At 37.1% G+C, this 27,146-nt stretch overlaps 1 protein-coding gene and 1 long non-coding RNA gene across 5 annotated transcripts in view; both read left to right on the top strand.

Annotated features, from left to right (window-relative positions):
- The window catches only part of Pde4d (phosphodiesterase 4D), a 1,139,603-nt gene that overhangs the window by 630,372 nt on the left and 482,085 nt on the right, over window positions 1–27,146 (top strand). The window lies entirely within an intron of this gene.
- On the top strand, window positions 1,141–25,564 carry LOC125367635. Its single transcript, XR_007214115.1, has 4 exons — window positions 1,141–1,150; window positions 8,895–8,905; window positions 13,043–13,050; window positions 25,358–25,564. It is a non-coding gene; the product is annotated as an uncharacterized LOC125367635 (long non-coding RNA).

Below are 27,146 nucleotides of genomic sequence, written 5' to 3'. Positions count from 1 at the left end.
AGTGCCTTCTGGGGGTGCTGGAGGAAGATTTGAGAAGAGTGAATTTGGATAGCGATTAATTACTTATTTGGTACTTCTGAGTTCATTTTACTGAGATACAGTTGCCTAAATGCTCTTCCAAAATTGTCCTAGTGATGCTGAAAACTGACCCCGAAGGAGGCAAAACACAGTGAAACCGTGGTTATAGTACTCTGAGTCATTATTGAGGTCACTTTTCCTTCCTGAAGGCCCCCACATTCCTTTGTCGTATGTCTTTCTTAGTATTTAATTACTGCAAGATTTAATACAGCAAATTACAGTTTGGTTGTTCCTATGTAAGTCAAGAATTCATAACTAGCTTATTGTGTTTTGTTCTGTTAGATATACATCCTTTACAGAATGAAGCGATATATACATGAACATAATATTCACCTATATGCTCATAGTTGTATTATGTATATGTATTTTTCAAAATAACTAATCCAATGAATAAGTATTCAGAGGAAATGCAAGATGTCTTACTTCGTTAGTGAATAGATAGTTCTTCCTATGTAACCATGCAGAGTTCCATCTTTTAGACTTTCCTTTTTTAAAAAAATACGTGAAGTTTTGCTCCATCTAGTCCAGCCTCAAATTCATGCAATATTTACTTGTCTTCTAATAAGATTGTAGGTCAGCTGATCTTACCTCAATGACCACTCTTTTTCTTTGCCATAACAGTAATAAGAAGTCTAAAGTACACTACCAGACATCCTTCACATTGACTTCACTTAGGATCCAATACTTCATTTATAAACATTAATTGCAATAAAATTAGGGTCATAAATATTTAAATCATAGATTTTGCATAAATTTCTGAGGCTATCTGGTAATATCGAGCTATTGTTTTAGGCAGAAGTTCAGGTTTGGTTTTAATATTAATATTTTTATAATTTTGATGAAATTAATTACATATAATTTTCAAGAGAAAACTCTTGGATATTTCATAACCTTTGTTCTTTTTACCTATATTATTAATTTCTGGTCATAATACCTTGGAATTTTATAGGGAAAGTAGGAAGAAATATGATTAGGAATTATATGATAAAAAGGTTGCCACTTGTAATACCTATGTGCCCACACATTTTAGAAAATATGAATAATTTTTCGTCATAGTAGTCTTTCTGGGCTTGTAAAATGGTGTGCTTTAAACTGCTGACAGGTTATATCTTCAGTGGGCTAAGTGGGTGGCCAAGCCAGGGAGGTATTCAAAAAAATCCCTGTGAAGAGAAGAAAGGAAAATAAAACTTCTCTCTCCTATTAAAAGTATCAGCTAACAAGACAGAATGTTTAACGTCTGTTATTTCTTCACTTTCCATCTCTTGTTGCTTGTACTCCTTTTAGTTCATTATTATTGAATTACTTCCTTTATTGCCAAGGTCTTCAGGTTCAGAGAAAAGGAAGGCAATTAAGTGTAAAAGGAAAATAGTTAAGAATTCTGGGCTTAAGAAGAACCTAAGGGAACTTGATGATCAGTTTCTCACTTATCACAGTTCAGATTTTCTTTGCTTTTTAACATTTCCTTCTCCACCTTAAAGCTTATACTACAAACATGAACACTCATTAATATTCTATCCAGATAAATCTTAATTCCATCTTTTAAAACAATAGCTCAAAAATGCCTCTCAGCCATCATTAAGGACCACAGCTAATATTCTGATGAAACATTGGCTGTGTGTCTGGTTGTCTGAGAGGTACCAGCCTATAAACAAACCCAAGACAATCAACAATTATAGAATTTGGTTACACATCCATACCCATACCTACACATATATATTTTACTCTCAAAGGTAGATAATGTGAATCAAACAAATAGATTATTCTCTTGGGAAGGGGTAAGAAACATCAGGTTTCCAACTCTAATTCTGTTGCTTAGGTTTTATGTGACCTTGTGAATGCTTGAGCTTTGGATACTGTTGAAAATAATTATAGCAGATAGCTGCCCACTTCGTATTTGAGAAAAGACTACTAAAGGCAATCTTATAGCACGCTAGTAATAATTACTTAACCAGAATACCAGCGATGATATGCCAAAGTCACTTGAATGAATTTTCTTTAAAGACTTAGGTGATACATGTAGCTATTATTTGCATCACGGGGAAACTATTACTGATTGAATCTTTCTAGGCATGCCATGTGTTTTCCCAATTATATTATATCACTATTAGGCCAATTGGGTGAGTAAATAGTAACTGTGTTTTTGAGGTAGCACTTTCCTAAATCCCCACCTGTCTATGAGGAAGGTAACTTTCTCAGCAACACATTCTTCTTACTTAAGGGAAGCTGACTCACTTAGAGTGTAGCTTGATTTGAAATCCCAGTGTCTTTTGAACCCTCCATATTGTTTTCATGTCAGATTCCTTCATGAATTCTTCTATGGGCTCTAGAAACCAACTTACAATAGAGCAATGTGGGCTAAGTATGTAGGACGTCTTCTGGATGTGAAAAGCCTATCCTTGAGAAACCCTCCTAGTTAACGATAATACTATGATCTCTGCTTAGTCTATGTCAGCAGCTTTTCCTGTTTTCTTGGAATGAAAAACTGTACATGGAATTTGCAGTGAACTCTGTACATGGGGCCATTCTGTTTTGTTTTGTTTTGTTTTTGCCAGTCCTGGGCTTGGACTCAGGGTCTGAGCACTGTCCCTGGCTTCTTTTTGCTCAAGGCTAGCACTCTGCCACTTGAGCTACAGCGCCACTTCTGGCCGTTTTCTATATATGTGGTGCCGGGGAATCGAACTCAGGGCTTCATGTATGTGAGGCAAGCCCTCTTGCCACTAGGCCATATTCCCAGCCTGTGGGGACATTCTGGACCTCAGGGTTCTTGGTGAATTAGTAAAAGGTATTCCTCCGGACAAATGTGTTAGGAAAGCTGCCGCCGCATTTTAGAAAAATGAATAAGAAATGAAACTTCCCTGCTTCATGAGTTGTTGGAGCCTCTGTGCAAGTGAAAGACACCCCTTCCTTTGGGCCCACACTTAGAAGAAGATCATAGATGGTCAGCTCTATTTAACATATCTGCAGAGCACTATTGGGCTATGTCCAAACAAGCCTTGGCACTACTTTGCTACTTGTTCCTCTTCTACTTTGTGACAGTCTGATGGAAGGTTTTGCTTACGAAAAAGATACAAGTTGAGGGAATGGGTTGTTCCCACCATTATAACTTCCTTTACAATGTTCAATGGTTATTGAAAATTTATTTTCTACAGTCAAATAGTATAGCAACAAGACCTGAAACAACAGGTAAATTCCAAAGATGCCTCTTTTGTGATTAAACATCTGAATTTCTGAGAATAACATTCTTAATGAATTATATTGGAGCCAGTAGAACACAGTTTTTTTTTTAAATATAAGAGCTATCCAGACTAATATCATTAGAGTCTTGCCTTGAAGACAGATATTCATAGACTGATGAGACTAGCCACAGGAACAAATGATTACATTGCAGGAGGCAGAATATTAAACAGATAGACAAGGTGTTATATGGAATCTAAAGAAAAAAGCAACTTAATTGGCTTGGTCTAAATACCTTAAAGTCTAGAAATACAGGCCAAAAATGTATTTGAAGGGTTTGAGTTATGTTTATTATTTTGAAAAACAGTTTAAACGAATATCTGGGAACAAGTGATATTTCAGGTGTTGCAAAACCACTTTTTTAAATCAAATATTTGGACAGAATGCACAAAAGGAGGGGAAGAATGGAGGAAGAACTCCTCTCCGTAGGAGTGAAGAGTACCAGGTACTTATCAGAATATTTGAGAGTGTTTGTGGTGAGACAGGGGATTCCTTAAGGACAGATAGATACAAATAGTACAGAGATTAAGTACATGGAAGAAGTAGATGGCGTTTAATCCAATAACCTCTGTTATTTGAAAATTAAAATTCAACACTATCTCAGAAAGAGAAAGATGGAGGAGCAGATGGGAGATCTTAGTAAAGTAACAGAACAGTCACTGCAGAGAACTGGAAAGGCTACTGAAGAGATGAGTACAAAGGTGTCAGGCAAGTTGGAAGAAAGGTCAATGATGTTACCAAATATAGAAAGCCAATAAAGCATGTATACCTCTGCTTTAAAATTAGATTCACAAAGTATTATGTTGGGTAAAGGGGCAGGGATGGGTGAAAATATTAACATTTACTTTTGTATGTGTCAGTACTGGAGCTTACTGTGCTCTTGTTCAGCTTTGTCTGCTCAAGGCTGAAGTTCTATCAGATGAGCCACAGCTCCACTTTAGAATTTTCACTGGTTAATTGGAGATAAGGTTTTTATAGACTTGCCTGCCTGGGCAGACATCAAACCATAATTCTCAGATCTCAGCCTCCATATTAGCTAAGATTACAGGCTGGAGCTACCAGTGCCCAACTTTATGATTCTTAGTTATTAAATTAGCAGTTGTTTGTGTAATTAGAATTTGTCCCATTTGATTGCATGTTAGGGGATTCCAACACATGCAAAGCCAATTTTATTATTTTAGTTGTGGTCTACTTGATGGTGGTAGAAACTGTTTAATGAATCTACTAATTAGATTGCAGTCCCCACTGTATGACCTGAATTTGGAAATGTGAAACTTCCAGTGCTGTCTGGAAATAATTCTTGTGTGACAAACAGAAGCTCAAAGATTCTAAGATGATGCTTTGACTTTTATCTTCAAATGAATAAAAATCATAGTGGGAAGAAAAAGAAAATGATTCTTCTTTGCTCATTTTTACTAGGAACTTTCTTTTGGCTTTTGTTAGAGTGTCACCAATCCATATATATAATATGTAACCTGTGCTTTCTTCTTTTTTTTTTTTAACAAAGATTTCTTCAAAATCCTTGTGAAGTGTACTTGAAAGTGTCACCATTCTCTGAAAGACTTACTGAAAATAACAAAGCATGACATGACTTTAACTAGAATTAGGTCTCATTTAGGGATTAAATATTTATTAATTTAAATTCTCTTTTTACATTTACCCAATACTTCAGATGGAAAAGATGACAAATACAAGATAGTAGAAAAGGACAGGGGCTGGGAATATGGCCTAGAGGCAAGAGTGCTTGCCTCATATACATGAAGCCCTAGGTTCGATTCCTCAGTACCACATACACAGAAAAAGCCAGAAGTGGGCACTGTGGCTCAAGTTGGTGGAGTGCTAGCCTTGAGCAAAATGAAGCTAGGGACAGTGCTTAGGCCCTGAGTTCAAGCCCCAGGACTGGAATATATATATATGGACATTTTGAGTAGTCTCAAGATTTTATGAACATAATAATTATGGAGGGCAACATGAATTTATCAGAGATTATAAATTCCTTTCATCTCTTTAATCATCATGAATTTTGGGGGCCAACAGAGCTTCTTGAATATTGTTTATGTCCAAGTCTCATCATTGCTTTCTTTATAGGATTTACTTACGGGATTTTGGGGCTCTAAAACCAAAAAACAATTGCTACCAGGCCCAATTATGAGGGAACTTCATTCTCCTTCTCCCATGAGTTTCTCATTTGTAAATCTTGAGATGATCAGTTGATAATGATCACTAATGTGCTAAGAGAAAAATAAATCTATGGATCAGGATGCTAGTTGCTTATACCTTAACCCTAGCTATTGAGGAGGCAGAGATCTAAGGACTGTAGTTTGGAGTCAGCATGGGCAGGAAGATCCATGAAACTTACCTCCAGTTCACCACCAAAAAGCTCAAAGTGGAGCTGTAACATACGTGGTAGTGCACTAGCCTTGAACAAAAATGCTCAGGAACAGCATTCAGGAACTGAGTTCCAGCCCCAGGATACACACACACACACACACACACACACACACATATCTATGACCCTGTATTTTACCTAGTTAATTTACCCATGTCTGTCTTGTTAAGGCACACATCCTTCAGTCCAAGGTAACAGCAGAGAAACAGTACATTGAATAGTGACCTACTGTCAATCTGATCTTTTCTGAAACCTTTGGCTCCTCCTGTAAAAATCGCTTATCCTCTCATCTAGAAGTGTTTTTGCATAGTTCCTTCTAACTTGGAATGGCAGCCTTTTCATAAATAAGACAGCAGTGTTGTATCTGTGACTGTCTGGTATACATACTAGTTGAGAAAACACACCCAACAAGAATGTATCCTCGTCTCTTTTCGTGATCTCAAACTCTTCTCTCATCCAGCCCTGTCTGAAGAAATAATGAGATTGTGGAGATCAGGAATTTTGTTGTTGAGCTGCTCAGTGAGTTAGGACCAATACTTCTGTATCATGATGGAGAGTCCTTGATGTCCTAGAGAAAGGCAGATAGCAAGCTGATAATGGGGAAACTGAGGGAATGGCAAGGCAAATGACAGCTTAGAAGAGGGTTCAGATAAAGTATAAAGTAAGGAACTGGAGTCTTAATCCTTCGGGTGATTGAGTTCCAAGATAAGAAAATAGTTATTGGAAAAAAATCTTATGTTTAGCTCAAAACAGGCATTACGAGTGTGGGGTTTGGAGAGAGTTTGAAAATTCATGTGGATCAGAGTAGACATTCAGGAGATGGATGGCATTTTCCAAGGCCTTCTCTGTGCATCCTCCAGATTCCAGGAACTTTCTATGACCAAGCCAGCCTTGGAAACATCCTAGTAAAAATACCTTATTCCAGGCTATTCTTGAGAGCAGCCACCTTGGCTGCTTTGTTCTATTGCATATGTCATAGAACCTGACACAGTACCATACTTAATAAGGACTCTGTACATTTTATTTTTTGGAACAAATATATGTGTGGAAAAGGATGAGTAACAAAGATTGTATCATTGCAGAATAATTTAATTAAATATCTGTTCACATTTTTCAACAAATGTTACCAGGCCAGGTTTGTACAGTGTCAAGGAGATGTATGTTATGAAATTATTAAAGATAATAGTGACAGCTATCACATTGAAGAGCTTATTAATGTCAGGTATAGAGTAACCTTTTCACAAACAATATCTTCTTTTTAATCCTCTGTAGAAAATGAGACTAGGGATTGTTATCTATTCTCTAAGGGTGTAACCTTAGGAAAACCATCTAACTTGTGACTCACGTTCTCCACTCATAAAATCAGAGCTCATTTCATAGGGTGTACGTGTAGAGTAAATGAAAAAAAAAATCAGTTGGTGTTTAGAAGAGCACCTGTCACTTAGTAAGTAACCAGTAAATGTGAGCTACTGTTATTGTACAGATTAGGAAGCTACACTGTGAATCGTTAACCAGGTTGCCTGGAATAATGTAGTTACCTCCCAACCATACCTTCCCAACCTAGATCTTACCCTTCAGCTACAGTTTGTGGAGGACTACTACCTCAACTACATTATATTTTGAAAGTTTTTGGTAAGACGACAGCTTAGGTTCAGTTTGAGTCATGCAGTAGTACATTCCTATTGAACTCTCAACCTGCTCCTATGAAATTACTATGCCTCCCACGTTGAATGAGGGCCTACCTCTTCATGCGCTAAGGTCCTTCATCTTTATATTCCTAGTTCCTACTATAGGTACTGACACTTGCATTTTAGGTACTCAAATAAGTACTTTTGCCTGAAAGTATTTCCAGAATTGTGTCCGTGGAACTTAGTGCTGTCAAGGTTGATTTAAGTTTTGGGGAGACAGCCCTGTCTCTATAAAACATCACCTTGAACATAAATAATTCTCACATATCTTGGTTTCTGACACTTGGGAGAGTTTAACTGAATTTGCAGAAGCAGCCATCCTGAGGAATTCTGATTGATCTGAGAAATCCAAATTCTATTTCTCCAGATCAGCTCACCTTAGACACTATTTCCTTAGAATGAATAAGCAGTTTGCTTTCTTTAGACATGGATCTTTTTATTTCTTTGAAGATTTATATGCTTTACTGTTCTGTTATGAAAAAAGTCATTTGGTTCTGGGGCTTGGTTTTGTACATGTCTTCATTTATGACATATATGTTACACTTTAGTTCATCTTCAGACACTAGTCTCTATGGGTAGTTCTTCTCTTTTCAAGTTAAACTCTAAAAAAATTGTCTAGGCAATATCTTTTCACTTGCCAAGAAAATATAGTGTTGTGTATAAAACAACAGAAGGCCCTACCCCATTTTCTGTCTTTCTAATCTCATAGTATAAATGATTTCTATTATTGTTGTTAATGTTACTCTCTTCTTTTTTTAACTTAAATTTTATTGTACAGGTGATGTACAGAGAGGTTAGAGTTATATAAGATAATGAGAATATTTCTTTTTGAATACTGTCACCTTCTCCCTCATTTATTACTTCTCTTATTATTCTATCACACATGTTTTGTATCCAAGTTTTAACAATACTTTAGGTCTCAGTATGTCTCTTGCTGTCTATCTGTCTGTCTCTGTCTCTCTCTTTCTCTCTTTGTCTCTCTGCCTCTCTCTCTTTCTGTCTCTGTCTGTCTGTCTGTCTCTCTCTCTCTTTCTGTCTCTCTGTCTCTCTTGGAGAGTTTTACTGTACAGCCTAGACTGGCCTTGAGCATATGATCCTCCCGATTGAGCTTCTTGACTGTGGGGATTACACTCATGAGCCACCACGTCTGGCTAACTACATTTGTTATTTAGGCTGGCCATGATAGAATACACTTTTGATTTCATCACTCAGGACTGAGGCAAGAGAATTACCAGTTCTAGACCAGCCTAGTTGCATAGTGAAACTCTGTCTGAAAATCAATAAAACAGTAAGGCAGGTGCGGGTGGCTCATACTTGTGATCCTAGCTACTCAAGAAGCTAATATCTGAGGATTGTGGCTTGAAGCCATCCTAGGCAAGAAACACCATGAGATTCTTCTCTACACTTAGCCACCAAAAAAGCTGAAAGTGGAGCGGTGCCTCAAGTTTTAGAGAATTTGCTTTGAGCAAAAAGCTCAAGGACAGCACCTGTGCCCTCAGTTCAAGCCCTAGGAACAGTACAAAAGAAATAATAATAACCAAAAGTCCCAACAATGAAGTTCATTCTTTAGTATAGTAGATTTGATCATAGACTTTATTTTAGAGTAGCGAATTTGAATAAAGGTACTGAGACTTCCCAGGTACCCTTTGCCCTCACATGCCATGCCCTCTCCATTATTAGCATCCCCAACTAGATGTACATTTGGTACAACTGAATCCAAAGTTGACACATAATAATCATTCCAAATCTGTATCTATACTAGGATTCATCCTTAGTGTTGTAAATTCCACCTGCTGGGCTGACGTGTAGTGACATATACCCATCATTGTTGCCACCTTTAAGGCTTAGCCATGGCAAAAGTTCATCAGGTGGAAGTAAATTCTACATAAGAACCATTGTGTAGAAGGGCAGTACCAGAATGTACCATTTAGAATTGTTTCACTATCCTAAAATTTCTCTGTGCTCCGCATATCCATCCCTTCTGAGCCCTGTGTCAGGCAGAATTTTCATCATCACCACAGCTCTTCGTTTTCTACAATATCATATAGTTGGAATTATATAGTATATAACCTTTTCTTACTGGCTTCCCTGGCTTAGTAAAATTGCATTTAAGTATCTTATATGTCTTTTCTTATCACTAAATAAGATTCCATTATTGTGATACTTTATTTGTCTACTTTCTTACTTGGATGTTTCTACATTTTGACCATTACAAAAAAAAAGTTGTATAAATATCTATGTGCAGGTTTTTGTGGATACAATTTCTATTCTCTTGAATGAATTCCAAGAAGTGCAATAGCTGAATCATATGAGAAGCATATGTTTTGTTTTATAAGAAGCCACCCAACTGTCTTCCAAAATGTGTATGCCACTTTACAGTTTCACCAGCAGTGAGTGAAAATTTCTGTTCATCCACATCCTCAACAGTGTTTGATGCTGTCAGTGCAAACATATATAGTTGTGTGTGTGTGTGCGCGCGCGCGTATGTGCACACTTCTGTGCCCGTACTGGGGCTTAAACTCAGGACGTAGGTGTTGTTTCTTCATTTTTCTACTCTACTATTTGAGCCAGCTCTACTAATGTGTTTTTTTTTCCTGGTTAATTGAAGGTTACTCTCATGCATGGGTTGATTTTGAACTGAGATCCTCACATCTTAGGCTCCTGAATACCTAGGATTACAGGCACAAAACACCAGTGTTGAGATTCAAACATGTATTTTTTTAAGTCACTAAACATTTCCTTCAAACAAACTCTTAGGCAGCAACCTAATAAATAAAACAGATATGACAACCATTGATGAGCAGACTTCCATAAATCTTATGATCACCCTCTGTCAGGACTCCCATCTGCCATGGCTGCAGCACCTTTGATGAATCTTATATTGGAATTCTCTCCTACCTCGTAGCCTTTTGCTATAGCAAAGCCCTAAAGACCCTTTAGGTTTTGGATGGCTTGACCTACCCTGAACTCTAAGCAGAATAAATTCTTCCTTCTATTCTTCTAGGGCTTCTATATCACAGCTTGTGTTTCTATAGTAATTTGTTTCAATGTGCAGAAAGGCACTTTCTAGACCCTGGATCCAGACTGTCTGTTTTAAATCTGGTCTTAACACTTGGATAAGTCATTTAACCTCTTAGGCTCCTCAACTGCAGAATGAGGATTGCAGTGTGAGAAGGAAGTGTGGTAATGGAAGTGAAGTGCTTAGAGCTTACTTGGGAAATGATTCCAAAAACACTGTGAGGGAGGTAGATAATGACATAGGAGAAGGAAAAGGCCAGTGTGAATACTTTAATGTTCAAATCACTAAACTAGGACTGGATTCTGGAAAAAGAGAACTTTCTTCAAAGTTCTCCTACCTGAAGGATAACAATGGAGGAGGATTGTTCTCTTAATTTGTGTTTGTGTGTGCATGTGTGTGTGCATGTGTGTACATTGGACCCTGGGATTGATCTCAGGACCTCACACTATTGTTTGGCTTGCTTGCTCATGGCTGGTTCTCTACCTCTTGAACTGCCTCTCCATTAATTGCAGATAGAATCTTACAGACTTTTCTAATTGGCTAGCTTTAAGTCACAATCCTCCAATCTCAGCCTTGTGAGTGCCTGGCATTCTTAATTTCTTCCCGGAATTTCCAGTCTTATTTTCATTCAGGCAAAGCCTTAGGTAGAATAGTGCCTGAGTTTAGACTAGGCTACCCTGGCCATGCAATTGTTGACAGTAATTGCTGAAGAACAGTGATCCAACTTCCCCAAGGCCTTCTGTGTTCTGGTTTCTTTGATATCAGTTAGCTTACTTCTGTAGGGCCCCATTAACACAATAGGACTGTGTTTGATTCTCTGCCACCTAGCAGGGCATTCTAAGTGACAGACATTAGGACAAAACAAAAACATTGCTGTCTTAACATACCTCTGATGGTTTTCACAAATGTAGCTGTACTAGGCTCGCCAAACACTATGAATTATTGATAGAAAATGATGTGTGAGCCATGGATGTAGACAACCAGGATTGTGTCCTTACTCTTGAGTATTTGAGTCATATGACACTGGAAATCTCTGTTGCTTCCTTCATCTCTTCTTCCTCATCTAGAAAATAGAACTGAAAATTCAACCTCATCATTTTGCTTTAAGAATTGAATTAGATATTTTAGGTAAAATGCTTAACACAGTCCTTCTCAAGGGATAGTTGCTTAGCAATAGGATGTGAATTCTGGATTCTAAAGTAACGAATTCTTCTTAGGCTTTTAATAGTGTTACTCTTCTGTAGTTTCTTTTAGATAATGCATTGGTTCTGATTGTTTTCAAAAGAGAACATTAGAAGCCACCTTAAGGAAAGTACTCATGTCTGAAATACTGTGGTTTTGTAAGAAAGATAATTTATTAGATGAGATCCTGAAATGGGTAGAATGTGACATTAATACTTTCATATTCATTTTAAATATTAACTATTCAATAAGATGATTCAAATATGTACAGAAAAATTAATTATAAGTTCAGAATTTAAGGAGGTGGAGCCATGATACTCAATGCAGTAGGAATAAAAAGAATGGGAGAAAGTATCAATAAAGAAGAAAATAATATATATCAGAAATATTTGCTATTCATATAAAATATTAGCTCCTTGTTTGTTTGTGTGCCAGTTCTGGGCTTGAACACAGGTCCTGGGCTCTGACCCTGAGCTTTTGTCCTCAAGGCTAGCACTCTACCACTTGAGCTACAGCTCTACTTCTGGTTTTTGGTAGATAATTGTAGATAAGAGTAGTTTCCTGTCCAGACTGGCTTGGAATCAAGATCCTCAGATCTCAGCTTTCTGAGTAGCAGGTATTACAGGAATGAGCCACTGAAGACTGGCTTTGGTCCTTACCTTTATCCCAGTAGCAAGAACATGAGAACCTGCAGTGGAGTGGTGGATGGGAACAGGAGTTGGTATGTGTATTTGACAAAGCATTTGAGAATTGAATACTCATCTTTCTTAGCACATGTACAATGACTGGCTTATTGAGTATACAAGTTTTCTCGATGAGCATCACTACCCTCATTCACAAAATGAAAATACACTAGTACCAATCATCTACGCTTGCTGAAAGAAAGCTATATGTATTTGTTTAAACTTTACCACATCCCAGGCAGACAACAGAAACATATGTAAAACTTACAATGAGAAAGATGAGGGGAAGGACTCAGGGAAATAAGGGTGACATTTCCGTTCAAATGCATATATAATGGGACAAAAAATATTGTCTTTCAAATCGTCTTCATATAGTGAAGAGCTCTTTGCTGAAAGGGACATTTTGAATATACCACTGGAATAATGTAAACAAGTCGTTGAGAATTTGGCTTCAACAGGTGCACTGTGTGTAAAAGATACCCTGCATAAAAGGGAAAAATTATTGCTCCCTAAACAACTAGAAATGTGGGGATAAGGAAGAGAGATTAGAAATAAGGAACAGGAAAGAGAATGTAAGGATAGGATAGGAAATATGTACTCGCTTCATAAATCATTTCTCACTGAGGACAGGGGCAAAACCCACCATTAATGTTTATAATCTTACTTCAAATATCAAGAGGGTTTTGGAATTGTTGATGTTGGTGGTGCATAAATCAGGGGTAATTTGGGGACCATGAAGAATTGTAGAAGCTAAACTCCTATTAGCAAGAGAGGTCAGTGAGCTCTGCCCTGGAAAATTATCTATGGGAAGTTTTGGGGATGAATTCTGGGACTTGCATTGGTTATGCAATTGGGAAGTTCAAATCAATTTAGTCTCAATCTCAAAAGAGACACCCAATTCTCTAATTTCTAAAGCAAGTTAAACAGACCATAAAGTCTAAGAGTATTCTAGATGGAAGATGAAGTTGTCCCTAAGCTTTCTATTATTCAGTGTTAAGTCAGGAAGCTTAAGTTTCAATTCCAGAATCCATTAAATAGAAACCATTCCATAGCTCAGTGGAAGCACACCTACTCTCATACTAAGATCAAAGGCAAATTTATCCTGAGATTGCACACAATAAAATAAGGTATATAAAAGTCATAGCATAGCACTTGACACTTAAGATGTTTCATCCATTTTGTTGGATTCCCTTCTGTTTCTTTCATTCCTCGTAAGTTTCAGTGAACGTCAACATGTTTGGAAATTCCTTGAAAATTATAAGTGGAATTTTTACTTTATAATAAGAAGAAATCCCACATAATAGATTTTCTTAAAATGTGACTAATAAGAATTGATATAGTTTTTACAAAAACAAATATGTTCTTTAGGGGTTGGGAATATGGCCTAGTGGTAAAGTACTCGCCTTGTATACATGAAGCCCTGGGTTCCATTCCGCAGCACCACATACGTAGAAAAAGCCAGAAGTGGTGCTGTGGCTCAAGAGATAGAATGCTAGCCTTGAGCAAAAAGAAGCCAGCAACAGTGCTCAGGCCCTGAGTCCATGCCCCGGGACTGGCAACAAAAACAAAAACAAATATGTTCTTTAGTGGGAGGAAGTTGTCTTTCAGGTTACTGGAATTTTTGTTCATTTGTTTGGCTTGCTGTTTTTTGTGCCAATCTTGAACTCAGGAACTAGGTACTTTCTCTGAGCTCTTAAGGTGTACCACTTGAGCCACAGATCCACTTCCGGACTATGTTTTTGGAAGAAGTGCTTAATTGCTAATAAGCATACTTTGCTGATTGTGCAGGCTAGCTTGGAACTGGGATCATCAGATCTCAGCTTCCTGAGTAGCTAGGTATAAGCATAAGCCACTGAGCCTGGCTCCAAGTTACTGTTTTTAAGTTAAAAGCATAACACCCTCTCTTGCTTTGAGCCCTCTCCTTATCTAATATAACATTAGATCTTTGAATCCCGAGTCTTCTGTGAATTGTAGGTTAAGAGTAGTAAAGGAGGATATCCACCTTCTGTAACTCTTATGGAATCTTGAATCTTAGAAGCAAATCTTCTTGAATCATTCAAACACGTTGAATTGATGAGGACCTTAGAACCATGACAATGATTAGAACAATTAATCTAGAAATAAAATACTGACAAAATACTGACCTAAAATATTGGAATTTCTGAAATTCATTACAAATATGAAGCCAGGGAAAATTAGATCTTCAGTAAGAAGTGATAGGGTTAATATTTATTTTCACTCAATGACAAGTCCATTTGGAGTAGTGGAACAAAGCAAAGCAACAAAATAAAAATACAGAAAAGCCCTAAATAACAACCCAACAAAATAACTACCTAGGGGTTGGCAGTGAAACTCACCAATATAGTGTATACTTAGCTTGCCTGAGAACCTGAGTACCATCCTTTAGTGAAAACAAATACATGAAACCAAAAAGGAGTCTATCCTGGAATATAAGACATAAGGCTTAGTATATTTTCCCATTTTGCTATATTCTTTTGACCTTCTGCTTGCCTTGGCTATTTTATTGGCACTAGAGATTTTATTCCAAATACTGAAATTGTTAAATGTTTGAATTGGCTCTAAATAAAAGATGTTTGATTGACAGATGAGTCCATCTGCATCAAACAGCTTTACCTCAAGAAAATCCACAGCTCTGAGAGCAATAATACATCAAAAAGAATTTTGAGGACTATAACCATTTTTCCCCCTCCTCTCCCCAAATCTATTTTCACTCAGCCTCATCATGAGTGTCTCCTTTGGGTCATCTGAGTTGCAAATGTCTTCCTCTCTTCTGTATCCTTGGCTTCTGCACAGTGTCCATAAAGACAGGCAAAAGAAAAAATAATGAAAATAATAAAGTTTCATTTCCAAGGAAATGGCTTTTCAGTACCTGATTTTTCATGCCAATTCATCACTGTTAAGTGCTCTAAAACTGCTGAGTACAGTATTCAGGAAGCAACTAGCACATCAGTCTTTCGTCTTCTCAAACTGAGCTCCTGAGTGCCTTTTGCAAATGTGCTTTCCGTCGTTGAAATGATGTGTTTAGGAACCTTTATGTCTGTCAAAGGAAAAAATCTCTTTCATTCTTGCATTACCTTAAAAATATCTCAAACCAAAATATTTCACAGAGAAGCAAATACTTGTTTTATATATGATACATGTTATGGCACATATGAACAATGAGCGTGTATTTCTTTCTTTAAAAAGGACATGAATTAGTTGGCAAAACAGTACCAGTTTTCATGTAAGGAACAAAAAGTTGAGATTTTGTATTGCATTCCTTTTTCTTTTTTAATTTATTCCATTCTAATGTTGGCTAATCTATTCTGTTCCTAACATGTCTACTTGATTAATATGTATTTCTTACCATGATCTACAAATTCTGCAGCTTTTAATTGTATTATTTAATCTAAGTCCACTGAAGATAAACTTTCTAAGATCAATGTTATTCATCTTCCTCAATTACAGATTTAAAAAAGCATCACTGAGTTAGTTCAGAAAGTAATTTAGCAAAGCTGGGCACTATTGGCTACTCAGGAGGCTGAGATCTGAGAATCATGGTTTGAAACCAGCGTGGTAAAGAAAGTACATGACAGTCTTATATCCAACTAGCCTTGAACAAAAGATGCTCAAAGATGCTGTTTGGGCCAAGAATTCAAGCCCTAGAACCAGGAAAGAAAGAAAGAAAGAAAGAAGAAAGAAAGAAAGAAAGAAAGAAAGAAAGAAAGAAAGAAAGAAAGGAAGAAGGAAGGAAGGAAGGAAAGGAAGAAGGAAGGAAGGAAGGAAGGAAGGAAAGAGAGAAAGAGAGAAAGAGAGAGAGAGAGAGAGAAAGAAAGAGAAAAAAAAGAAAGAAAGAAAGAAAGAAAGAAAGGAAAGAAAGAGAAAAAAGAAAGAAAGAAAGAGAGAGAAAGAGAGAGAGAAAGAAGAGAGAGAGAAAGAAAGAGAGAGAGAGAGAAAGAAAGGAAGGAAGGAAGGAGAGAGGGAGGGTGGGAGGGAAGGAGAGAAGGAGGGAAGGAAGGAAGGAAGGAAGGAAGGAAGGAAGGAAGGAAGGAAGGAAAGAAGGAAGGAATGAAGGAAGGAAGGAGAGAGGGAGGGAGGGAGGGCAGAAGGGAGGAAGGAAATGTAGCTAGTATTTAATCCTTGATTTTTTTTTCTTGGAGATTTGTGAATTCCTTTTATGTTTTTAACATTGTTGTATTTTTTTTTCCTGAAAACTTTAATGTCTAAATGTCTATATCTTATTCAGTGTATTTAATAGAGCTGAAACACGTGGATAAATAAAAAGACTTTAAGAGGATTTCAAGAAAATCTATTTTCTGCATTATTTTGTTCTGGCGATGTTTTTACAACTTATAAGTGAAAACTTATAACACGACTGTTTCTATAAAGATTAGATGCGTTTTTACGCCTGAGTTTTATAATCTTCTTATTAGTTGGTTAATTTTGCATAACTTTCTTATTTATTATGAGGCAGTAATGTCTCATGAGAAAGATGTCCAGAAAATTTTAGGAAAATCAAATAATAACATTAAAGAGCATTTTCATCCTACCATTATGCTCAGTTATGGTTTTATGGCTATGTGACAAGAACAAAGACTGTGAGATTTGTTTTTAGAATAGAACAAAGCTGGAAGTTCTGCTATTCTGTGGGTACCTCTGGCTGTGTCATCATCACAGGAGGTCTGTGATACACGAATATTCAAAGCTTCCAGGAAGCCCATGATGATATTCACAAGCAAGTAATAATGCCTTAACCCCATTCATAGTAATCACAGATAATGAAGTATTTATATCCGCCAACTGGTTTTGAAGGTAAAATAGGGAACCTATTTTAGAGATTTCGCATAACCTCTTGATCTGCACCCAAAAAAAGCCTGAATGGCCCCAAAATAAAGAAGTAATAAGTGCACTTGACCCAGCCTCATTCAGCAATCAGCTGGAGAGTCAGGCCCATTTCTGAGCTATGGACAGACCCGAAAGGACTCAGAAGAGTGACAAGGGAAAGGGGAAATTCACAGCTTGTTAAATACAATGTGACTGGAGGACAGTGATTGTTAAAGAAGGAAGCTATGTAGTCATGGATGGAATTTTTCTAGGAAGAGGCTGGGTCATTATAGCTGTCCATCTGAGCAGTAATCTGAGCACCTACACTGACAGAATATAAGCTTCAGTGTTCTAATGGAAAGAATAAGCATTGTATGTGGTATGACTTGCCGAGGTCCAGATGCCAAATAGGAAAGGACAAATGCCCATTGCTTTTAAGGATCAAAAACTATGAATATATAACATCTTTTAATAAATTAATTAATTGTGCTGGTCCAGAAGCTTGAGCTCAGAACCTGGGTGCTGTCCCTGAGCTTTTATGCTCAAGACTATTGCTCTACCATTTGAGCTACAGTTCTACTTCCTTTAATTAAAAGAGAATAATAGGGCTGGGGATATGGCCTAGTGGCAAGAGTGCTTGCCTCATATACATGAAGCCCTGGGTTCAATTCCCCAGCACCACATATATAGAAAACAGCCAGAAGTGGCGCTGTGGCTCAAGTGGCAGAGTGCTATCCTTGAGCAAAAGAAGCCATGGACAGTGCTCAGGTCCCCAGTCCAAGGCCCCCGGACTGGCAAAAAAAAAAAAAAAAAGAGAGAATAATATACATGAAGTTTTAATCATATAACTTAAGCTGGTCACAAAGTACATCATCCTAATTCAGTCTTATGAATGCAATATAAAATATATTTCCAATTTGGCAAAAAGTTACCCATTTTTTCTGGTTGGTTTAGGGGCCCCTTTATCTTTGAACACTGTTCTTTTTTTCAGGACTCTTGAAAGATGCATCCTTAGAGACACTGTTATTTTCTAGTTTTTGGTAAGCTTTTCTTCATATGCTAAACAAGCCCCCAAAATTCGAATTAGGCATTAATTGTGTGTATAATATGATGCATTATTTCCTAATTATTAAAGAAATTGTAAGTCACAAAGGTTAGTATGAGGAATATTTGATTTAGGAGATTAAATATTAGCTTATATCAGTAAGATTAAAATTTATTATTTACTCATACCAGGTTCAATTAAATTTGTCATTATTCTTGGCTTTAATTTTTTTTTTATTATCTTTAGTTATACAAAGGAGTTGCCATTTAAAGCAGTATATGCTCTGACAACCCCAATATCTTAACTCATTCCTCCTTTCCTCACTCTTTGGCTTTTGAAAATGAACTGTTTTAAAATGAGTTGTGACTTAAAATATGAATATGGTATAAAGAATTTTCATGTTTGCCATGTTTAATTTCTATTTTCAACAGCACCTTATATGTACTTGTTTTATTACAATTAAAACACCAATATTAGTATATTATTATTAATTGAAGTCTATACTTGTTCATATATCCTTAGTTTTACATGATGAGCCTTTTCAATTCCAGAGTCCTATCAGGATATCACAGTACATCTATCTAACTGTCATGACTCTGTAGATTTCTCTGGGCTGCAGCAGTTTCTCAGATTTTCCTCGTTTTTGATGAAGTTGACAGCTTGCAGAAACACTGTGTATGTTCTTTGTGATATGTCCCTAAACTAGGATTTTCTGATGTCTCTTTGATGAATAACAGTGGGAATTTCTATTTGGGGGAGGATATTTATAGAGAGAAAGTGCCATTTCTCATTGAACTATACATAGGATTTACTGGTGAAGTTATTAACCTTAATCTGAGGTTCACATGTTTTGGAAAAAGCCTTTTTCAATATGAGAGTATTATTATTTTTCTTTATTTTCCCATTTTTCTCCTTGTAATGATGTTACTAAGAACAACCCACCCTTGAGTCTCAGAGACTTATGGCCTACTTCCTTGAAGGCAGAATATATACATAAAATATTTAGAATTCTCTATGAGTTGCTCCTTATATATTATTGAGTTATATTTATTTACTTATTTATGCAGATATTTATACTAGTATTTACTCATGGATATTTCATTTAAATCCTATTGTAGGACACATCTAATAATACTTTTCTTATTGTGTTGCTCAGGTGGTTCTGGCTTTAACCTTGAGAACTTTCAAGATTAATCATAATTGTCACCCTGATTAACTGAAAAATGCCTAGGGAACTTAAAGCATACTTCCTGGTGTATTCTGTTCTTCTGTTGCCTTCATCTTCTTTTCCAACTAGCATACTTTGTGTATGATGACACTATCTGTAATAAATAAAAGGACTTCTTTGACCTTTATAATCAAATATAAATCCATACCTTCTGGAAAGATGCAACAGAGCTGCAATTTGGTCATCTCCTACTAGTAACTTTAGATGAGAAGTAACTTGTATGATCCACTTTTAGTAGTTTGGCAATTGGCCATACTCAGATTTGCCAGGAGATTTTTGGAACTCATGAAGAAAATCAGGATTTGGCTTCAGACATTAAAACAACTCTTTTTGGGGTCTTTAAATGGTTAGAAACACATTGAAGAACAGATTTTCACATTACAGAAAGTAATGAGCCATATTGTCAATCATGTCCTAAAGAAAAAAAATGTTAGGATCTTGCCTAAAATAGTTAATAGGCCTCCAATTTGTATTGAACTTTTTTGTGTTAGACTGAAAGCTAATAGAAAAATTCTAATATAAAAATTACAAAACTCAAGAACACTCTTATTTTGTCTTGGGCTCTAACAAAAGTACATTTCCCAGTGGTTGGTGCCTTTGTTTGTAGCCTAAGATTATAAAAAACTAAGGAACAAAAATTTCCTCTTAGTCCATAAAGGAGAAATACAATGTGAACCTAATTCTTAGGGTAGGCAAAAAAGTAAGTAGACCATTCGTGCCCTTCTAAGCTGCAGCTCCCTCAGCCTTTGCCACACTCTGACATTATACATCCATAACCACACATACTTAATTCTATTCATTTGTTTTGTGTTCCTCTAAAAGTCAACATGTGACCATATTTCAAAGGATAAAACAATGCTACCCACCAAAGATTCTAACACTTCTGTGTCTCAGTGTGGCAAAGAAAGATCATTTTGTTTAAGAGATGATATAAAATTTAAAAAAAAAATTCAGACACACACCTGTGTGTTTGTACTATATATGAAATCCTAGTTTTAACTTTCATTTTCTAGTGACATTAGCAAAAGGGTTATCAGACTTGTTTTGTTTATTTTCTCCTCTTTCTTCATTGTCCTTGCCATCTCCTCAGTATTTATGTACTGGAATCCTAGAATATGGAGACCAACAATGGGCCAGAGATTAGGAGAGAGAAAACACATGGAGGGAAGCTACATTTGTACATTCTAAAGCTGTGACCATTGTCATCACGTTGGCATCTTTACTTGACACTGGAGAGACTTTGTGTTTGCTCATTACACCTTGGATATATCCCAGATCTGTGTAATCACTTTCTGAACCATGTTCAGGTCTTCGGTCTGGCTACCTATATCATTCTCCTTTTTTCTCCATGGGGATTTCTCAAGGACAAAAGTTGAACTCTCCTCTCTTTTAAATGTGTTAAAATCCTTTCCCTCACCCTTCCTCCCTTTCTTCTTCCCCTTTACTTCTATCTCCCTACCATCCCATCCCTTTTCTTTCTAGGCAGCATAGGGGATTAAACTCAGCCATGAATCACTTCAACCATACATCAGATTATCATTTTGTTTTGTTACATTTGATTTGTTTAGTCTGTTTTTTGAGGTAGAACGTCTTGCTTTCGCGTGGGTCAACCTCAAGTTGTGATTCTTCTATGTGTGCTTCCTGAGTTGTTGGAATATGGGCATGCACCACTATGCTTGGTCCTCTTTCAGCATCTAAGGCCCATGGTTTCACAACCATATGGGGTATGCTGTATCTGCAGCTCTTCAAAATGTCATCCTCCTTCTATTTGTCAGTTTTTGTCTGTAACATCTCTTCTGGCCATTGTATCTGTCTCATGAAGCCATCTTCCTGATGAAACCTGCCTCTTACTTCTTGACTCCTGTAAAGGCTTACACCTTCTTTTTTTTTTTTTTGAGTTAGATTTCTTTTCTTTTTTTAAAAATTTTTATTGTCAAACTGATGTACAGAGAGGTTACAGTTTCATACATTAGGCCTTGGATTACATTTCTTGTACTGTTTGTTACCTCGTCCCTCATTCCCCCCTCCCACCTCCCCCTTTCCCTTTCCCCCCCATGAGTAGTTCAGTTCATTTACACCAAACAGTTTTGCAAGTATTGCTGTTGGAGTTGTTTGTCTTTTTTACCCTGTGTCTCTCGATTTTGGTATTCCCTTTCAATTTCCTAGTTCTAATACCAGTATACATGGTTTCCAATATACTCAGATAAGATACAGAGACCACAAGAAGGTGATACAGGAAGATCATCAATAATAGAAGCTACGGTTACACATAGCACGTTGAAAGCAGTTACAACAGTGATATAACCATCGTTTCCATAACATGGAGTTCATTTCACTTAGCATCATCTTATGTGATCATAAGAGTATAGCTGTTGGGCTCTTGTGATCCTCTTCTGTGACTTGCCTAAACCTGTGCTAATTATTCCTTATGAGGGAGGGCTTACACCTTCTTAAAAGCCCCTTCCCCACCAAACCACTGTGTCAGATCCCCAATCACTGTGCAACACTTGTAGCCTGTGTATCGCTAATCCACCCCACCCCCCACCAAATACCACTTCTTTAATATGATGATGCATGCTGTATGTGTATGTTTCCTTCAAAACAGGTAGTTTCCTGGAAGATCTCATCTCTTCCTCATTCATTGTATATACCCTAACTCAGCCAATGGCCTGTCTTTCCTACTTGATACCTGGCATATACTTCTTTGATTAATGAATAAATGCCTGTTTTCTTCTCTTCTAGTCAGCCTTTCCAAGATCACAGCACATTTTGTTTTTAATTTCAGCATTTATTTATATTCTTGTATTCTACTTTTTACTTCTGAAATTATCTTTATTCTTGTATTTTTCTTCTTTCTTATTGTTTTCATAAAGGTGATGTACAGAGGGGAATGGTTACATGAGTCAGGTAATGAGTACATTTCATTTTGAATAGTGTCACTTCTTCCTTCCTTTTCCCCAAGTTTTTCTCTCCTGATATCCCCCCCTTCCCAAGTTGTCTAGTTCATTTTCAACATAGTGTCTGGTGAGTATCACTGCTCCATTTGTTCACCTTTTGTCCCATCATTTCTGTGCTCCCCCTTACCCTCCCCAAAACACATGAATATAAGACAAAAGTTACAGAAATAAAAAACAGTGACAAAGGAAAAACAAACAAAAAAAAGAAAATGAAAAGCAAAATATGCAAAAGAAACCCTCTTGATCCTTTGAAATTCATTTCAATAAATACCATTCTATATGATCATATGCATAGCCATTTAGCCTTTGTGATCTTCTCCTAAGAATAAACTCCTTCGGTCTCCCTGTATAATGTCTAGAGTCCTGTATAATTTATCATGTCCAAGTGTACTTTTTGTTTATTGTAGAGCTTCAGGTCAGACTGCTTGTCACTACAAACAACAAACAGCATGGACCTCACTTATTCAGAGATTTCTAATCTGTTCTATATACCCCCCCTCCAAATACATAATTCTTCTCTTTTGCTTGCTTTTTGTTTTACATTTGTGCATTGGTATGAAGACTTAAATTCAGACCTCCCAGCTGGCTTCCTACCACTTGAGCCACACTTTTGCTTCCTGCTCTAGGCTACTGAATTGAATGTAAGAGTCTTATGACTTCTTTGCTTGGCCTGGCTTCAAACGACAATCCTCAAATCTCAGCCTCTTGAGGAGCTGGGGCTATAATCATAAGCCACCAGTGTTCAGGCACACATGAATGTCTTGGCATTCATTTTACATCCATCATTTTCTACACTCTCAGCCAGTATCTTCTGAATATATGTGTGTATACACTTTTGTTTCCTTTTGAAATTATAAATAGGGATTTCCCTGCATTATGATGAAATATTCTGGCTAAGATGATAGATTTATATTACAGCTTCTCTCCTTATTATTTGCATCAGTCTGAGTGAGTTTCTTTCCTTTTTTATGCCTCCTTTTCTGCACATGTACAACAGGACAAATGATAATAACACCTTAGAGGGTTTCTGTGAAGATTGAATGAGGTAATGTCCTCAAAGTACTTACAGCCATGTCTGGTACATAATGACCACACAGAAAAAGGTCATTTATTATGATTCTTCATGGCCTGAAGGGTCTCTCCACCCACGCTATGTTCCTAAGTCTCAGTTGATTGGGTGTTACAGGATATATTTCTGGGCTACCATGGCTGACTGAAATTGTGATTTTACTTGAGAATTACACTAACTAGTGTGGGCCTTATAGTTGTGTCTTTCCATCAATGAGCCTTGCTGATCAGGGTAAGTGCCTTGTGGGTAACCGAAATGTTGTGAAACTTTTTTCTACTCCAAATTTTAAAGGCAGAAATTCCTCTAGGGTTCCTGCCCAACACCTCACAGAGTAACCCTTTCCTTCTGTCCTTACACATGCATATCTGGCACTTGTTGGCACCCCACCCATTGCTGCCTTGGTAACCTGGGTATACTCAGAGGGGACATGCCATTCTGGTGCCAAAAGAAGCACAGTTTAAATCAGTGAACTGGGGCATCCTTGTTTCCTGTTTGGCAGCTGAATCAGGTGTGGCTGAATACTGGTCAATAGTTAGCTACTTCTGGAAAAGAAATAGAGTCTGTGGTATATTTGCTGTCTCTGATTGTCCAAATGGTTAAGCCATGTGTAAAACATTTCACCATAACACACCCTGGTATCCTGAGGATTTAACTCTACTGAGATGTCAGTTATCAGATGAAAAAGTGAGAATTAGATTTCCTTTCTTTCGCTCGTATAAAAAAATAGAAAATGAGATGTTCCCCTCAGCTACCTGCATTGGTTTCATGGTGAGGTTCTGATTTGTTTAAAGTACTCTTGTTTGGGGTTTTTCCCCTTTATAAAAAAAGAAACCACAAAAAAAAAGAAAAGAAAACTCTGGGAAGTATTTCTGAAAGAAGATTCAAATCAAACAGTGTAAAAGTGCATGCTTGAAGCAGTTGTGACAGAGGGAAATGTATTTTAAATAAAACTAGCTATTATTCTAATAATTTCCATCCCACTGGTTTGTTTGGAAATAATCTTCTAACATCTTCATTTGTCTTCTAATTTTCATGCAATTTGACAGGGCTAGGCTGGTTACCCATGAGAACACCCTGGCCAAATCTCAAAGGATTGGCTACAATCACCTGATTTTACAGGCAAATTATCATCTTGTCATTTCAGGAAGCATCTCTTTTACTGCTGATGTTTTTTTTTATTTGCATATTATAGGCATATGGGGGCTGGGTTCCTTCTCTGAGACTTATTGCAAGTAAAATTTTAAATCAGATAAATTATATGATTTTATAAGCACAAGTATTTCCCTTTTATGATACTACTATGAAATCTTTGCTGATAAAGAAGGCTTAAATGCTTTCCAAGTGAATGGCTAATCAATATTTTCCTATTTTGTAAGGAGATACTTAGTTCGATTGTAGAGAAAGAAGAGTCCTCACTTACTGGCCTATGATTTAGAGATAAATTGGTGATAGGCATACAGTAAGCAAGCCGCTGCCCCAAAGTACAAAGACTAAAATGCACAAATAGGTACAGTACTCACTTTGGGAAAATAACTTATTTCTTTTTAAAAGATTGTAAAAAACAGATGTCCCACTGAATAAATGCATATCAACTTCGTTGTACTCTGCACCTCCAATTCTCTAAAAGCATACACTAAGTACAAGTACAAAAGTAATTAAAAGCCTCGTCAATTGGCACTTCCAAACTTTGGAAGAGATGATTTCATTTACCAGGCCAAGAAAATTTAGACAGGTAGTCAATTCAAAAAGGGAAGATGTTCCACTTGGCTGAACAAGTTACAAGCTTCAAATTAGAGATAGTACCTTGTTAACAATCCTAAAACCCTATTTCTTCAAAAGGACACATTAGTCAACATAAGCAAAGTTGTACTTCGGTACCAGCCAAAATCTCCCTGGGAATCTGGGAACATCTGGACCAGCTGTCTCCATATGACCCATATAGAGAAATGACTGAAGAAAAGAGGTACAACCAGTAGCAATTAAGTCCTTCCACCCCCCCCCCCAAAGACAATTAGATTTCATTCTTCAAAGCATTGCAGGTTTATTAAACCCAAGGAGGCAGAGAATAATAATTTTTCTGTGGAGTCAGAAGGAGAAGAAAAAAGATAAACTGTTAAAATGTCTGCCACAATCTGTAAACGAGGCATTGTTTTATACTGTCATGCTTTTTTTTTTTTTAATCTTTGGCTTGAAATCTTTCAGTGGTTTTTCATAGCTCTGAAGAGAATGCAAACTCTCCATCAGGGCCATTGGCTTAGAGTTGTGCTCACCTGCCTCTTGCTGGCCTTTTCTCTGCTACAACCTGCCAGTCTCTGGGAACAATGGGCATATTGTTTGTTTGTGGTCTCCTGCTTGTTTTACTGCATCTCTGTGTGCTCTGCTCTGTTCTCTCCCTAACAAGCCTCACCTGCTGTTGCTTTTGGCAGTCGTTTCAGGAGTCATCTTACCTCCCCCATAATCCCAGACCTAAACTATTGTTTTGCCCCTTTCCTGGGCTTCATTAGCAGTCTGTGCAAATCTTAATGTCATTTTTACTCAGTTATAATAAGATAGTTATCTGTTTTTTATCCCCACCCCAACGAGAACCACAAATGCTGATCATCATCAAAGGACTATTGAAATTGACAAAGAGGGCCCAATACATTCTCATTGAATGAATGAAGTTACCTGGCTTAGTCAACCTGAGTGTTTCTCTTCTCCAGGGCAGTGTGTTTTTCTTACATCTTCATGCATTCAATAGGATCTAAATGGATAGTTTATGGAATAGGTTCAAAAATGCAGAAACAAATTTGAACTTACCTAGCTTTATCACTAGGCATAGATCTTGTCTTCATTACATTAGGCTCTCTTTAAAAGCATGGAGTCAGTCATAAACCATATCTGGGACCGACTTTCTTGGATTTATTACCACCACCACCACTTCCCCCTCCTCCTCCCTCTTTCCCTCCCCCTCCCCCTCCTCTCCCCCTTCCTCCCTCCTCCCCTCTCCCTCCTCTTCCTCCTCCTCCTTTTCTCCTGAGTATCCACTGCCAAAGCCTCTGGTGTTATATCCTGAAGCAAAGATGTAAGATGTACTGTCTGTAAAACAAGGCAGTCTTTGTGCTTTGGAGAGCCTTTCAAAGAATAGGCTGTTCCTTTCACCTTGAATCTATTAAAGACTTAAAATTGCAACAAGCCATTGTACTATGTATGGAGTAACTGATATTTTTAAAGGGTGGCATGCTTCTTAATTTATATGCAAACCATTCCCATGTGCTTTGGATAGTGAAATGGAAAATTTGGAACTTATTTAGCCCTTCAAGAACATCATTGATCCTTGATGGATTCATTCCAGAAAACAAACAAAAACTCCTCCTGCGAACTGTAAGCAACTTTGCAATTTTTCCAGTGGAATCATGGGGAACATTCTTTTCAGCTTTCCTTATCAGAAAGGTCTTTGAAGTGTATTTTAACAAAATATTCAATATTGTGGGAACCTATTCCTGTGCTATTAGCTCTAGTTAACCTTTGATGTTGTAGGTGACGTGTTTTCAAACACTTTCAACCCAGCCAGTTCCATGCAGAACAACCAGCTTCGTTCACCCTCTTATCTCTAGCTCTTGTCCAAAAAGGCCACCAGGGCTTAGGTGCTTTGAAGTGAGTAGCCCAAAACCTCTTCAAAATAAACATTCAGATTTTTTTCTATTAATTTCCTTCAACAGAGTTCATATATTAAACAGAATCATCCCTTTGTGTAACTAGAACATTTTA

Source organism: Perognathus longimembris, chromosome 19, assembly GCF_023159225.1.
Source record: "Perognathus longimembris pacificus isolate PPM17 chromosome 19, ASM2315922v1, whole genome shotgun sequence".
NCBI lineage: Eukaryota > Metazoa > Chordata > Mammalia > Rodentia > Heteromyidae > Perognathus > Perognathus longimembris.
The sequence above is the reverse complement of the archived record's forward strand: the minus strand, read 5'-3'. Positions and strand labels throughout refer to the sequence as shown.